The sequence below is a fragment of the Triticum dicoccoides genome, chromosome 6B (genome assembly GCF_002162155.2).
Source record: "Triticum dicoccoides isolate Atlit2015 ecotype Zavitan chromosome 6B, WEW_v2.0, whole genome shotgun sequence".
In the NCBI taxonomy this organism is placed as follows: domain Eukaryota; kingdom Viridiplantae; phylum Streptophyta; class Magnoliopsida; order Poales; family Poaceae; genus Triticum; species Triticum dicoccoides.
The window spans coordinates 585,463,388-585,480,069 of NC_041391.1; positions in this window are offsets into that span (position 1 = coordinate 585,463,388).

The following is a 16,682-nucleotide window of genomic DNA, read 5'->3' on the forward strand; positions in this document are numbered from 1 at the left end:
GTAGTTGCGACCACTAGCAAACCAGGGAAAAAGAAGACTAGGAAATAAATAAGGCCGAAACTAACGCTAGGCTATTAAGGCGATTGCACAGATTACATCCACTTGGCATCAAAGATCGCCACCAGTGCAAATATAGGGAACACCCTACACTATACAAAAATGGCTTGCTGTTTTCTTCAGCCGGTGGCTGCACGTTAAGAATAAATTTTGTATCTCACCAAAACAAATTACAACTATATAACAAAAGGAAGGTTGGCATAAAACTTAACAGTCTAGCAGATAAATGCACCACCAGAAGTTCAGAAGCTCAGTTCATTTGACCTGACTGTTATGTTTTCATGTTGTATTGTCCGATGGAGCACCATAGCCCTCGCCTTCATTTCCCCTAGGCTCCTGAACAACATAGCAAATGTCTGATAGTCTGGTTTCAAAACCATGCATATCTTGACGACATCGAACAATGTCTCTCCTTGTTTCACAAAGGGTCTCTGATAGGGAATGGACTTGTGTCTGGAGCACAGATACAACATTGCTTTGAGCTTGCATATCTTGATCATGAGGCAGTTTGGATGATATTGCCTTAACAACCAACCCAGTATTACGCAGGAACGTGCTTTTGGCACTGTTAGTGGACAGGTACTGACCCACTGCAGCAAGAGCTGACATTGCGGTTATAGTTGCCTCGCCACCTTCATAAGGTGGTGGTTCCACCATTTTTTCCATAGCTCACTGAAAAGTTGAGGTTTTACATTAGTAGTACCAGAACATAAGATATTAAGGAGGCAACAAAACCAAACAAAATAGCTTTGGTCTATATACAAAACTTATTCTGGTGAACCCATGTAAAATATTAGTTGTATTTTATTGCAAAGCACATAATAAAACCAGGTTCCAAACATATGACCATGTACCATCGCTAATGTATTGTCTATTTCTTCACATTGTATTGAGGGCTAAGGATAAAGAGACGAAGTTTATAATACGGTAAGCATAGTATGACATCATTCATATCACAAAACAACTGAGAATAGACAAACAAGCAATTGTAATGTTGTGTGGGCAAGTCCAGCACGGAACTAGATTACGGGTCAAGATCAAAGGAACATCACTCCTCTCTTTTAAACCTTATAAGGTGCAATGATACGCTAAGACAATTGTGTATAAAATTGAAAAGAGTAATAGACATTAGCTGCAAGCCATGCAGTTCAAGGCACAAGTCAGAGTAAGTAGTAGTTAAAAGGCATGAGGATTAAGGACTTACAACAGCGGCTTTGACTGGTGTAGTCATGCCCTTCTTCTTGCTGGTGTGACAGTCCTTGAAGATTTCCACAGCATTTGGTTCAGGTACTTTTATGGTCCTTGCGGGCTTTCCTCTGCATTTCGAACAAGTCAATATAGATCTGATAATATGGTACAACGAAAAGAGTGAAACAACAACTAATTACAAGAGCCTCGTAGTGTGCAATATAGCTACGAGATCCTGTCGTCTGTTGGAAGTTCACTTTCGTACGGTTGGCCTTGTTCTTTGAACAGTTCACCTACAAGAAGATAGATTTGTGTGGCACATGCGTAAATAGGACTTCAACATGTGATCTGATCACATATATATAATGTACCTGATACTTCGGATTAGACCCGTGTTTAACAAGGCCCCTCTAGTCTTCATCCGATATATTTTCCACTGGAGATGTTTGGGAAAGTTCACTGTTAGCCTTGCCTTCAAAGTGAGTTTTCCTCAAGTTATACCGATACTGTCACAGAGCAGACTTGAAAACATGGGTGCAAGCTTGTCTGGTTGCATCATCTTGGCTATCCAACTTGAACCTCATATGTTGAAAATTATGGGAGTCTCATTATCAGCAACCTAGAAAGTATGGGACAGAGCAAGACGATATTACTAGTTTCCATCATAACCATACTTACAGATAAATGGCCGAGGAAGGTGTTGAACTGGGTTTCGTCTTTGTCATTCCTGTACTGAATCCATGTTGGGAGGATACGTACATGACACCTAACGGCAACCACTGCCTCTGATACTAACTTGGCTGACTCTGTAGCATCACGTGGCCTTTTTAAACCTGCCTCAAAATGGATCTCCATTCTTCCTCCTCTAGATTTAGTTAACCTATCGAGCAATATCCCTGATGTTTGTTTCCTCTTGTTCCTAGGTGCTAGTCCAACAACGAACATAGGAAGTGTTAGTGTACATCAAACTATGAGACTACATATAAATAAGCATGCAACTGTAACTTGACTCCAGCAACTACCTTCTTGCTGTTGAAGCTCACAAGGTTCATCTGATATTGTAACTCGTCTTGTGTCAAGAGTGCTTGGGAAGTAGTGTCAGGTGGCAAGGGAGCTTGGGAACGTGCTGCTAGCTCAGTTGACGCACGAGTAAGTCGTGCAACTGGTAGTACTGTGGTAGGTGTTGCAAGAACTAGGGCTATATCTGCTTGTTTGGTGGCAGCTAATTGTTTCTGTTTGGCTTCTTTTGCAGCTCGTGTAGCATGGGATACCGTGTTTGTAGAATTTTCTGCTGGACTTTGACCTTCTATTGCACCATCAGTACCAGCAGAATCTGCAGGATTCATCCGCTTCTCATTCCCTGCCATTCTGTGTTTCTTCCTCTTTCTCTGTGCCATGTTAAGTCAAGCCAACAAGAAAAACGAATAACAATTTAGTTCTTCAGAACAAATTGATGCGTGATGCAGATGAACTGAACTTTGATGTTAGACAACCACATGATAGGAGGATGTAATATGTATGAAAAACAGGATGGAAGAGATAACCAGAACTATGATGTGTAAACTAAGAAGAAGACATTTCATCAAATTAGAAGCAATGTAATGGAAGGTAGACACCATATGAAAGATGCTACAAATATCGCTATGCCAAGTTAACAGTGTCTCATCATAAATGGCGTTTAAACAAATGTGAAGCAGTACAAGAAATAAATCATATGCAAGATGCAAACAACATCACACTACCATGTTAGAGGTCTCTCGTCATTAGTGCCATTGCATATTCACAGCATTGCATATTCACAGCTTATGATGTGTAAACTAAGGAGAAGACATTTCCACAAGAACATGGTGTGATAGACAGATATTGTATGGTCTAGAAACAGGAACACGTGTCTTATTCAAGTATAATGTGCAAAGTAAGCAGATGGAATTCAACAAAATTATAAGCAATACAAGCTAGACATCACACATAACATGCAACCACATATAACATCGCCAAGTTAGAGGGAGCATCGGTGATGCTGCACTAGGGGAGACGTGCTCATCATAAACACAGCTTTGTTGAGTGTCTATGCATGTGTTGTCTTGGAAATCATCTTGGGGGTGTGGAGGAGTAGAAACTGTAGAGGCCCTCCGTTCGGAAGGAGCACCTTTATCCGCTGCCTTGCTAACTTCCTTCCGCTTTATTGATTTTTAATTGTCATGTAAAACCGACAAGAAAAAGCAATAAAATTCTCTCTTCAGAACTCATTCATGCATGATACTGACAATCACTACTTTGATGTAAGGCAAACACATGATACCAAGATGGAATATGTACGAAAAATAGGACGGCATGGCATGTTCACAACTGTTTGTGTAAACTAAGCAGAAACCATTCCAGCAAATAAGAAGCAATGCAAGCTAGACACCACATGAAAGATGCAACCAATATGACTCTGCCAAGTTAAAAGCGTCCCATCATAAATGGAATTTCAACAAATTAGAAGCAGCGCATGCTATAAATCATATGAAAGATGCAACTAATATCGCACTGCATATACTAAAGGTGTCTCGTCATATTGATTGATGTGGGATACAAAAAACAATAGTTTTGTGTAAGGACATGCTTAATAGACAGATGTACTATGTACTAAATACAGGAAGGCATGTCACATTAACAGGTATGATGTATAAGCTAAGCAGACTAGCACATGCAGTTTAACCAGATTGGAAGAATTACAATCTAGACACCATACACAACATGCAACCACATATCACGCTGCAAAGTTAGAGAAAGCACCTGCGATGCTAGTGTAGGGGAAATGTTGTAATCAACTACAGAACTACGTTCACTATCTTCATCTAGCATTTCTGTTTCTTGAGAATCATGTCGGGAGGCTGACGCTACATTCTTTAAATGAGGAGTAGTCCCCTTTCCTGCCTGCCTCATCATAAGTGATTAATGAGGGATACACAAGAACATTAGTTTGATGTAAGAACATGGTTAATACACATATGTACTAGTATGTACCAAAAACAGAAAGGCATGTCATATTCAAAGGTATAATGTGTAAGCTAAGCAGATGCAATTTAACCAAATTGGAAGCAATACAAGCTAGACATCCGTCTGGAGTGGTGAGCATGATCATCTAGGACCTGAGAGCCTGGTGGAGGCGGGCTGCTTCGCCACCATAGCAGCTTTTTACTTGGCTTCCAGGTGATGCCTATCTTTGCTGGGCTTGTCACTGGCTCGACCAGTGCCCTGACTAGCTATTTGTCTTCTGGTGCTCACGGGATGGTGGTTCATGTAAAAAAAAATATTTCCTTATCTTGGGGCTGTTTGGTTTGTGACTAACTTTGCCAAATGTTGCCACACCTAAAGCTAGGCAAGTTTGACTAAGTTAGATGAGTGTTTGGTTCAAGCCACACCTTAGGCAAGCCACACTTGCACCCCACATGGCATACACACAAAAAATGTGGCAAGATTCCCTTAGGCTGCCAACTTGTGGCTTTCATTTTGATCAACTAACCTTAGGCAAGTTTGGCAAAAATATGTGGCAAAGTGTGGCAATGCTAGGCCTAGAACCAAACAGCCCCAAAGATCGACTTCGACCTTTCGAATACAAGCTAGACACCATATGGAACATGCAACCACATATGACACCGCGAAGTTAAAGCAAGCACTTGGGATGGTGGTTCATTGCGAGCGAGGTCATCAACTCCAGAGCTACGTTTACCTCCTCCATCTGCTGACACTGCACCCTTTATAGCGATGTAACGTGTCGTGCATACCCGCGAAGAAAGCTGGCGCGACTTCTCTCTTTTCTTTGCTGCCTCTCTTTCGGCAGACTCTAAAATACCCTTGCATAAAAAAACAATAGTGAGAGTATGGGTGAAGTGTGTGCAGAACTAGTGCACTGTAAAAGTAGTAGATAGCAGGTGGCTGAAAAATAAATGACAGGAGACATATGATAGCTCTACAACATTGCATGGCAAACAAAATTAGATTCTACTCCGTATGATTTTGTAATATATGAGCACAGCAAATGCAGGTACTCCTCCAGCACACCACCACATGTGGTCATATCTAAGATAAAAGTCGACTGAAAATAAATAGGCCAGTCGATATTTTTAATGAACCGTCCGATCTATAAGGAACGGGCAGATGGCCTTCGTCTACCTCCCGCCAGTCACTGTTGACGATCTTTCTCGAACCGCCAGCGACCACCGGCCCAGACCCCTGCCTCCGCCGCCCCGCCCTCCCCTCGACCTCACACCACCGCCGTGCTTGGCAGCGCCCCCAGGCCATCCCTTTAATCCCGGCCGACCTCCAGATCGGGCGCCAGTAGCTCTAGGCCGCACACGTACCTAAGATAAACACCAAGGCGCTGCTTCCCCGGCGTAATAGGCGTACTAGCGCCTGTTATGCCGGGGAATGCTTCCGTTAACTGGGAATCAACTGGACAGAAATTGAAATTCAGGGGGGCGACGGACCTCTAGATAAGGTGAAATAGTATATGAGGAGAAACCTTGTGCATCGCGAGTTACTAGGAACATCTAGTATCAAGAAGAAGCGGTCAACTAGTGTCTTCTGTGGGATGAATACCGTGCAAGCAGAGACGTAAGATTTGCACGAATAAGGGAAGAGGAGTACCTTTTTCGGTTGCCGGTGCGGTCAACTCCACATGTCGCGCCGATCTTCTTCTTTTTACCGGGGAAACTGATGTTCTGGAGGGTGCAGGCTTGTACGAACCCATGGCCAAATTGTTGACTGTGTTGCTGTGGCCGTATGTCGGTGGAGGGGAAGCAGATCCAAGGCGGCGAAGGACGGTGTAGCAGGAACAACTCCGGTGTGGTGGAGGGTGGCGAAGTTGGAGCGGCAGCGGTGAGGCGCAGGACGGCGTGGTTGAACTGGCTCGGGTACGGACGGCTCGGCCTCGGCTTCAACTACTAGCCATGGAGGGCGTTGCGGTTGAGGTTGCGGTGGACGACGACGTCGGGGTATCGGCTCCGGCGTGATGGAGGAGGGTGGCGGTTGATGGGTGGGATGGGGTGGCGGACGGAGGACGCCGGGGTTTCGTGGCTGGTGGAGAGGTAGTTTTTGCGCCCACGGAGTAAGAATGGGGAATCGGACGGGTGGGGGGGGGACCATGTTTCGATCTGGGACGCGCTTGTTTTTGCCTTTTTTGAACATAAGATGGGACACACTTGTTTGAAATTTGGGGAAAGTACAAACTTTGCCTCGCTCTTAAATTTCGGACCTACTGCGGGTCGGGGGTAGGATGATAATCCCAGGTGTCCCAAATAGTGGGCGGGAGCGATTTCGGCCGCGCGCATGTGTGCTTAGGCGACCATTGTGTATGAATGTTTTTTGGAGGCGGTTGCGTGGCGTCTAGATGAAGCTACAAACCTACCCCGGTTTAGACCTTTGGACGTTGGGCCGGTAGGTTTCACGGGTCAGAGTTATTAGAAAAATAATTTCCTTGTACTACCAAACATTGGTCTCACGCGGTTTCGGGCGAGTAGAGGCTCTTTTGGCGATTCGTTTGAAATTTTGAAACACAAGCATTCATGTTTAGAGTACTCTTGAACTATGAGGATTGACCTAAATAGACAACGTTATATTTGACCTTGTATGTTTGAAAACCTCATTAAATTATCCGCTTCTTTTTGAAATTTTGACACTTGAAAATCCTATAACTACGATTATTTTGGAATGGAGGAGCTAAATTTGAATCTAGTTTGTACACAACTACATATGCTATTATGTACAAAATCAGAGCAAAGATTGGTGCCCCCATAATTTAGGTATGGTTTACAAATGCCATGATATCAAATTCAAATAATTGAATGGACTTCATGTTGAATTTGATTTTTTAAACCATCTTAAGTTGATTTCAAATGTATGCTAGTTCATAGGTAGCTATTTATAATGTTCATTGTGTAACTTTGGTATGTATAATGTGCTTTACACACACAACATGAACTATACTCACGTTTATATTCGATTGCTAAAGCAATGCATTGTCTGGAGTTCAAATATGTGGATCAATTGTGTCGAATAATAACATAGACATGCTCAAATTCGATAGAATCTAGATGTCTGATGGATCAATGACCGCTCCTTACACGAATTGCAAATATCATGATCCCATCCTAATATTTGGATACAATTTATATCTTTAATCAATGTGTATAGCAGTCTTTTACGTGTAGTTTCACTCTCCATCGGTGGTCTCTCACACATGCTCACACACTCTCTCCCGAGGTGTCTTTCTCGCACACATGCTCTAGATATAACCCTCCCTCCCTCTCATAACCATTTACAACTGTTTTCACTAACCTTTATCACAATCACTCTTCCTCTCGCAAACATACACACGCACAATCCCCATCGACCCTTTCTATATACATGGACCTGCCTACGTGTCTCATGTACGCACATTATCTTTAGGCATGTCTCTCACGCATTGTCTCACACCTCTCTTCCTAATCGACGAGTATGATTCTAGCAGACCATTCTGTAGGATGCCCCTTAAAGTTAGGTTGGATGAATAGTAATATCAGAGATAAAGGGGTTACCTTAGTCCGAGAACCTAGGGTTACAAATCCTAGCCAGCTTTGTTAGTGGACACAGAGTCCTTCACAATTCTGCTATCTTTGTCTTGTACGACTAGTCATCCATGGGTCTTCCTAAATGTGTCACGGGCCGACCAATGTGGTGCAGGACGGAACCGAACGAAGGGCCTCACCTCGACCTACCGGACCTCACGCGGTGACACACCCTCTGCCCCCACGTCTCATTATCTTCTCACACCCACACATACCAACACAAACACCACACACAGAAAATTTCTCCTGGTGCCTCTATTCCCTCCCCCCTTGCATATACACACTCAAGGGAATGGAATCTCTCGTTGTGATATCATATTCGTCTCTCTCTCTCTCTCTCTAGACCACTCTCATTTCTCGTGCTATCTCTCCCACGCCCCCCTGTCGGCCCCTCTATCCATGCCTCTCTCGAATACGTAATACACACACATACCTCTCTAGGCCCCCGCCAAATGCATCAACTACACATTCACACATGTTACATCATGTACCCCATTGATCTAAAAAGCCCTCTCTTCATGTTTATTTCGCATACAACATTCCTTTTGAATAAAGTGTGGCCAAAAAAATTATTTTAGAGTTTCTACATATATACAACATTACAAAGTTATATGGAGGAGTACAAACGCTAATTTGCATTGCATGGTGCCCACAATGATATTTATTCCGCATTGTGAATTTGTATATTTTTATACTATATACAAAGTTAGTCATAATAAAGAGAAACGAAGAGCATCTCTCTCTCCATCGCATACCCCCCTGTATGCCCCTTTCACGTATGCACACAAAACTATCTCCAGGTCCTCTAAAAGTAAGCCCCCAGAAAATTCACGCATGTTTCATCTTTCTCTCACAATATATGCAATGGCGATCATTGTATTTGAAGCGAAAGCATGATACGTACATTGGACTTCAGAATCCACTCATTACGGTCACCATTTACGTTTAGTGGTTATTATACAGTCACGGGCTCACCGTACAACTCCGTATTTGCTCATGACATGACTAGTTGACCAGTTAAATGCTCCACGTGGCACCTCTAGTGTTGCATCACATTATCTCACTACCATCGTGCCCACCTGTCGACTTGTATCTACTCTACATCTACACTCTTATAAAATACATAAAATACACTCTTATAAAAAACAGAGTTGGTGATGATGGTGTGCCTGCCATCCTGCAATATAGGTCGTCCGATTTATATCTGACGGATAGGAAAGAAACTATGGCAATTTTGCAAAAAGGTACCCACACACCTCTCCACATTTGCAAATAAGGCCTTCCCTCGTTCATCCTTTTCTCTCATAAGATAAACAAGTCATACAAATGCATCTTGATGTTACGTGCAACGCACGGGCATCTTGCTAGTAAGAATGAAAACAAATGACAAAAAAATATTTGGACGGTGGTTCGAAGTCATGACCGCGGGCACAGCGGACAAGGTGGCCTTGTATTGGTATGCTGAGCCGTCTGTTTTAACACACAGGAGCTGGTGTGGTGATTATACACACACACACGCATGCACACGAACTGCATCCACACAACACTCACACAAACACATGCACCCACGCACGCACACAACACTCACACGTACACACGCAGCCACGCACGCACGCAACACTCACATGCACACACGCACGCATGCATGCACACACCAGTACACCACACGACCAACACACACTCTCACGCTCAAGTGCTCAACCTACACGTGCATGCACACACATCAGGCCCTGACAGACACATACACAACCAGATGATTCCCGCGCACGGGTTGGAGCCTTGTCGCGCCTGCATAAATTTGTGTTTATCTGACCTTTTCCCTATGCGAACTGATAGGTGGGACCCACAAGGAACATGGTCAATTTAACTAGTCAACATGGCGCCACGTAGACTATTTGGCCGGTCAACAGAGTGCAATCCGATGCTGAACCGTGAGAAAGTGACCGTATAATCACCGCAAAACGTATATAGTGACCGTAATCAGCTTATTCTGAAGTTCGGTGAATGTATCATGCTTTTCTCTCTGTAGGCCCTCCAAAACTACATCTCTACACGTTCTCGCATGTTACAGCACTACTACTACACTCTAACACAATAAATCATATGTGTTTTTAGTTTTACTAGATATCATATTGTTACTTATAATTATTCAGTTTGCATACATTAAAATTGCCTTTGAAATGTATGGCCAGTATCATCTACCGCGCGGGAAAAATCCCGCACTTTCCTGTTCAATCGGGTTTGTATCGATGGATTGTGCGAAACAACAAAACTATAGTACTATACAGTACAAATGACAGTTCACTAGGCCGTCGTGTCGTCTACTCCTCCGTCGTAAGAGTGGAGCGCTTGCTTTCATAAATCTTCTAGTCCCTTTCGCCGACATGTGGGACATCAAGCTACTGGGTACACGTGCCATACCGGAATACAGTGCAAAGCAGGCGGGGTGAAGCACCCCAGTCATGGCGCCGGCGTAGTAATGAGCAATGAGGCATCAAATCACAAAGCTACACCTTTCCCGCAGTTAAGTTGGAGGGACGAAGTAATAATGCTAAAAAATAAGTTGGAGGGACGAAGCAACCATCATTTCACTCGTTGCTGAATCCGCTTCTCCCTCATCTTCTTCAACTTAACCACGTGTTGCTTCTGCCATTGTTCGCCTCATGTGGGACGCGGATCGGCTTGGTAAGCACTGACACGTGGGACCGCATGTTAGCAAACCGCCAGGACAACGTCCTCCGAAAATAAGAAACCTCCCCTGCCATCCGCGCGGCAAAATCACCTCCTTTTTACTAATCTTGATTCTATAGTTTTTTAGATCAATATAATTGAGACTTTTATAGATAGCACACAGGAGCAAAACCAAGTGGTATGGTTAAGGGCGTCCACAATGTGTAGCCAAATGTGAAAATAGCTTTTGGCATCGTGGGAACCATTGTGGACGGTATTGCCAAAGCCAAAAAGATGGAACCGAAGCTCCCCGATTGATTGATTGAAGGAATAGAAAAATGCAACGTCTCTCCTCTTTCTCCCATGCTTGGACGCATGTAGTACAGTATAGAGCATAGAGTCTACTCCCCTGTCCCTTCTATCACAAATCACAAAGCAGTGAGGCGTCAAATCACAAAAGCACGGACGAAGAAACCATCATTTCACTCTTCGCTGACTCCGCTTCTCCATCATCTTCTTCGAGAAACCATCTCACCACACTAGTACTCCTAGTAGTACTAGTCCTTTGGTTCAACAGACTTCCTGGATGCAAATAAGGCGGTTGTCTCGGCTTGCAGGCGGCACTTACGAATGACTTACCGTGGTCTCACTCAATGGTGTTCTTCGTCGAACGCACTTCGCCAAACCACCCAAAAAAAGATATCATCGACGTCACCGCAATGGGGAAGGAAGTCAAATGTAGTTAGTACCTCCATTTTTTGTACACAAGGCCAGTATATCAAAATTATAATTTGCAAAGGGCCACTAACACTAATCGAGGCAAAATTGATGGGGTTAGCAACCAAGGACATTAATATCCCCTGCATGCATGCGGAAGTGAGAAGGTTGGTTTGCATGGCGCTGCATTAATCAAGCGATGAGGAGTGAGATGGTTAGCTCTTTGGTCTTTGGAGAAAAAAATATGCATTAATTGACACGTGAAACGAGGATTTGTATCGATTAAATCCCGTGAAGGAAAACCCCGTCTTTCTTTTTTAACACTAGTACTCCTAGTACATACGTACTTATCCTGTTTGGGTCTAGGCCTTGCATTGCCAAACTTTGCCTCACATTTTTGCCAAGCTTGCCTAAAGTTTTCAAAATGAGAAGGAGGTACACTTGCGCACGGCTGTCACGGTCGCACCGCACCCTCACACGGTCGCTCCTGCACGCCGCGGTCGCACCGCACCCTCACACAGTCGCTCCTGCATGTCGCAAACCCAACCAAGGGAACGCACCCTCACTGACACGTGCTGTCGCATGTGAACAAACCAAACTCAGCCATCCTATCGCTAACACATAATTTTCGTTCATAGAGTATGTTTATCCAACCGCATGTTGGGGAGTATCCGTACGGGCCGTGCGGTGGTCTGTTGGGGAAGAAGAAGAGGTGAGGAAGAAGGAAAGAAGCGTTAGGAGACGTAGGATATTCATCCAGCCGCCTGAAATGGTAAACTGACCCAAGTCAGGCGACTGGCATAACAAATATATGTTTCTACACAGCAAAAGATCCATAAAAACAACAACATAAAGAAAAACTATCACTGTTGGCGGAAAGAGACGGCCTCGTCGTCTTTGGCTGCCGGCGCGAACCAGCCGTCCCTGCCGACGCGTGTCTTCGCACCATGGTTGTCCTCGGCCTCCAGCTACTCGTTCAAGCGGAGCGTGCGGGCGCTCTGCACGGATGAGAGCACAGCCTGGTTCAAGTAGAGGACGTCCGGTTCCACCTGCAGGAGGGCCCCGATGGCAGCGGCATCCGTGCGCTCCGTGTCGAGTCGAGCCTCCGCCGCCTGGTTCAAGTCTAGGACGTCCGGTTCCGCCTGCAGGAGGGCGTCGATGAGAGCGGCATCCGCGCACTCTGCGTCGAGTCGAGCCTCTACTGCCCGGTTCAAGTCTAGGACGTCCGGTTCCGCCTGCAGGAGGGCCTCGATGGCAACGACATCCGCGCGCTCCGCCTCAAGTTGAGCCTTTGCTGCCTGGTTCACATCCACGACATCCGGTTCCGCCTGCAGGAGAGCCTTGATGGCAGCGGCATGCGCGTGCTCCGCGTCGAGTTGAGCCTCTGCCTCTTGGTCCTCCTTTAGTATCGCCATGTTGAACCGCTGGTCCGCCTGCACCATGGGGGACTCGGACGCCGGCATGAAGTTGACGTCCATCATCTCATACCCATCGGGGGCCTTCTGCGCCGCGACCTCCGCCATGAACATTGGATCGGCTTCCTCCTCCTTGTAGCTTGGCTCCAGAGAACTCGGGGATTGGCCCGCCGCAAAGCGAGCTTGGGAACGGAGGTTTGTGGCACCGACCGCCGCCGCGATTTCTGCGCGGTGCTCCGGCATCAACATCTTGTAGTAAGTGATCTTGCGGCGCACCATGGCTTTCCTGCGAACTAGGGGACGCTTGATGCGGGCTAGGGGATCGAAAGGTGGGGGAATGGGCTAGAGATTTGGTGTGGTTTTAGGGCAGTGGCTGGCGTAGGCCGAGCAGCGAAGGTTCTGGTGTGAATAGTGGTTTCGGTGACGACCGGTCAATTGGTTTTGACTGTACATCGCTCTTGTCGCGTTTGCGTTGTAGCCTGGCACGCTGGACCCTCCACGTCGCTCACCGAATGGAACGCGCTTCATCTTGCATTTTCGCTCGCTTGTGGGACCGCAATTGAGAGCAAACCGACGTCCCTCCCCCTCCCCCGCCCGCGTCATTTATTATACTACCAGTCCCTCCGTTTTATGCGGAGTAAATAAAAACAGAGGGAGTATACTATGGATGAGGATCCCCTGACGTGGCCGAACCCATTGAGTAACTGACATGCGGGGCCTAGCAAGCATGGGGTCTGCCAGTAAGTGACCGAAAGGGAGGGTAAGGCAGGGATACCTACGTCAGAGGATCCACTTCCACTACTACTCCCTCCTTCCATTTACTATACAGGGCCTAATGCGTTTTTGGAGCCTAACTTTGACCAAATGTTAGAGTAATAATATATGACATGCAACTTACACAAAGCATACGGTCAAATTCGTATGTGAAATGAGTTTCCAATGATATAATTTTCACATTATACATCTCATGTACTATTAATCTTGTCAATAGTCAAATTGGAAACCATCTCGAGTACAAATCTAGGAGTACGTACGAATCTAACAATATTGATTGGGCGTTGTTGAATGTTGATACCTTTTTGATCAAAGTAGAGATACTTTGACTACACATAAAACTTATATGTAAACTAGAAAGGATAGGAGGGAGTATATTGTATGTTCAAAAACGAAACAAACATTGAATACCCTTTATATATGATTTGCGGATGCTATGATCACTGGTTCAAAATTTTGAATCCGCCTTAGGTATCACGTGCCCCCCACTCGTTCCCTCTTGATTTCATCTCGGGGTACGGAGATCTATTGAAAGAGGACTAGGGTGGGTACATGCAAATGATACTCGGCGGAATGTTCAAATGAGGCATGCGGGAGGATGGACTCGACTGGAGGGTGACATGATCGATGGAGAAGAGGGTTGGAGAGGAATAAGAAATAAGCAAACGCCACATGATTATACTTGAACGGCTCAAATAAACAATAAGTTGTCTCGCTTGGCCTACATAGTGAAATGCCTAATGCGCAACGCGGAGCACTGACGCTTGAATATGGCCGGGAAAACAGGGAAACCAACATGTGGGCACACCCACCGGGACGACGTAGCACAGACTAGTCCAATGGAGGAGCTGGCCCACGACCTCCTCGCCACCGACAACCATTCATGTGGGTCGTTAGGGCCAACAACGGGGTGCAGCTCCAACACTGCCTCTGGACACGGCGACCGCGGTGAGCGACATGCTCATATCGTCGCTAGACACGGTCGGTTTCAGTGTGCCGAGGGTGGCGTTAGTGCTGTGGCACAACCAACAGTATGTTTGGTTTGTGCCCAAGGTTGCCCCATCAAAGCATTGGGTAGCCAAAATTTTGGTTGAGGTATTGGTTGCCCATGATTTGGCCGACATTGGCAATAAAAATGAACTAGAGTTGGCTAGAGTTCATTGGCATGCCAAAAAATGGCAACCATCCAAACAAAGACCAATCTTTGGGTCATGACCAAAATTTTGGTTGAGGTATTGGTTGCCCATGATTTGGCCGACATTGGCAAGAAAAATGAACTAGAGTTGGCTAGAGTTCATTGGCATGCCAAAAAATGGCAACCATCCAAACAAAGACCAATCTTTGGGTCATGACCAAAAGTTTGGTAAGGTGCACTTTGGCCACAATCCAAACACACCCCAACACCCGGCTCGTCAAGGATGCACGGGGTGCCGCAACGCATCCGCGGAGTGGTGTAGCACAGCCATTTGCATCCTTTGGACCTGAGACCATGCCGGGTCGTCTTGCTTTTTCAATGACATGCAGGGATCGCATGTGAGCAAAGGGCATCTCCAACGTTGCCACGATCGCAGCTGACTACCCTGGCACACCAAAACCCTCGTCCCTCGCGCCGTCGCGCGGTGCGTTCCCAACCGGCGCCAGCTGCCCGCATTCATGCCATCCGTTCGTATGCCGTCCTTTAGAGGCTCGGTGCCCGAGGAACCAACTCCGGTGACTTAATGACGCACACGGACGCTTGGCCTCACTAGAATGCGCTACTTAAAGCGGCAACACTCAGCTAACCTCCACACCATAGCGCATCGTCCTCCTACCTAGCACCACATCTGCCAAGACCGCAAGTGCGAATGCTCTGCAGGAGAGCTTGTCTTTGGGGATGAAGCTCGAGGTCACCGCCCTCGCTCAAGTCGCCTCTCGCGATGCAATAGCGGTGTAGCCGGACGCGGACGCGACCGCACAAGCGGTGGCCACGCTGGCGGCCGAGGACGGGAGCACCATCAGCCACGCGTCCTACTTGCCGCCGTCCAACATCCGGCACCGCCGAGGTCGGGGACTCCTCCGAGGATGAGTAGGGCATGGGAGGCGGCAGGGCATGGTGTGCCAACTGGCCGGTCCGTATCCCGTGTTCTACTCTTCCTCGCCGGAGACCGCACCTTCACTTCACTAGTGTTGAACCCCGCCCCCGTACATAGAGATCGCAGATGGAGGACGTCGGTCGCCGCCGTAGAATAGGTTTAGGGTCGGGTTTCTTTTATTTTTCTGTCCTATAAAAGTTCGAAATGTAATGAAAATCTGTCGTGTTTGCATTAATCTCGGCCGGTGTATATGAACTTTCACAATAATATATATATTGTAGGAGTACTAGCAAGATGCCCGTGCGTTGCACGGAAGATCAAGATCTTGTGGGAGAAAAGGATGAACGAGGGAAAGCCTTATCTGCAAATGTGGAGAGGAGTGCGGGTAAATTGTCATAGTTTCCTTCCTATCCGTTAGATATAGATCGGATGGCCTATATTGCAGGATGACAGGCACACCATCATCACCAACTCTGCTTTTTATTGAACCGAGACAAATCTAACATGTGAAGTAAAATAAACACATAGGGTCTATACATACACAAATTATCTTAGGCACTCCAATAGTACGCCCACTACACATTCACGCATTTCACATCTTTCTACATCTACGGGAACCTACGAAAGGGTTAACTTAAATTGCCTCTCTCTCTCCTCCCCTGATTTTCATGGTGGTGGGCCCCTCCCTCCCCCCAATCTACAATCAATAGCTGACACGTTTCACATTACGTTAATTACGTAACTGGGATTACGTAGGTGTAGCATTACTCATCCTAAAAAACCCAACTAAGCCAACCTCCCAGCATATCGCGTGGGAAAAGACCTAGCCGTGCCGTTTTAGTCAGGATTACCGGATTACTAGTAGTAGTATCGATGGATCACGCGAAGCAACAAATTTTTTTGAGGGGGCGAAGCACCTAGTTTAAAAGGAAAAAAGGCGGTACACTCACAGCACTCCTGTCGCGGTCGCATTGCACCACACACACGTTCGGTCCTGCACACGGCTCACGCAAACGGAACGCGCTTCGGCTTGCCTCTTCACTGACATGTGGGACTGCACTTGGAGAAACCGACCATGTGCCAAACTTCCCCCGCCCACCGCGCGAAAATCCTCCCCCCCCCACAAAAATTCCCCCCAAATCCGATTCAACCGCCCTTTGGCCAACTAGCCAATAATATTCCCCAAACCCCCTCCC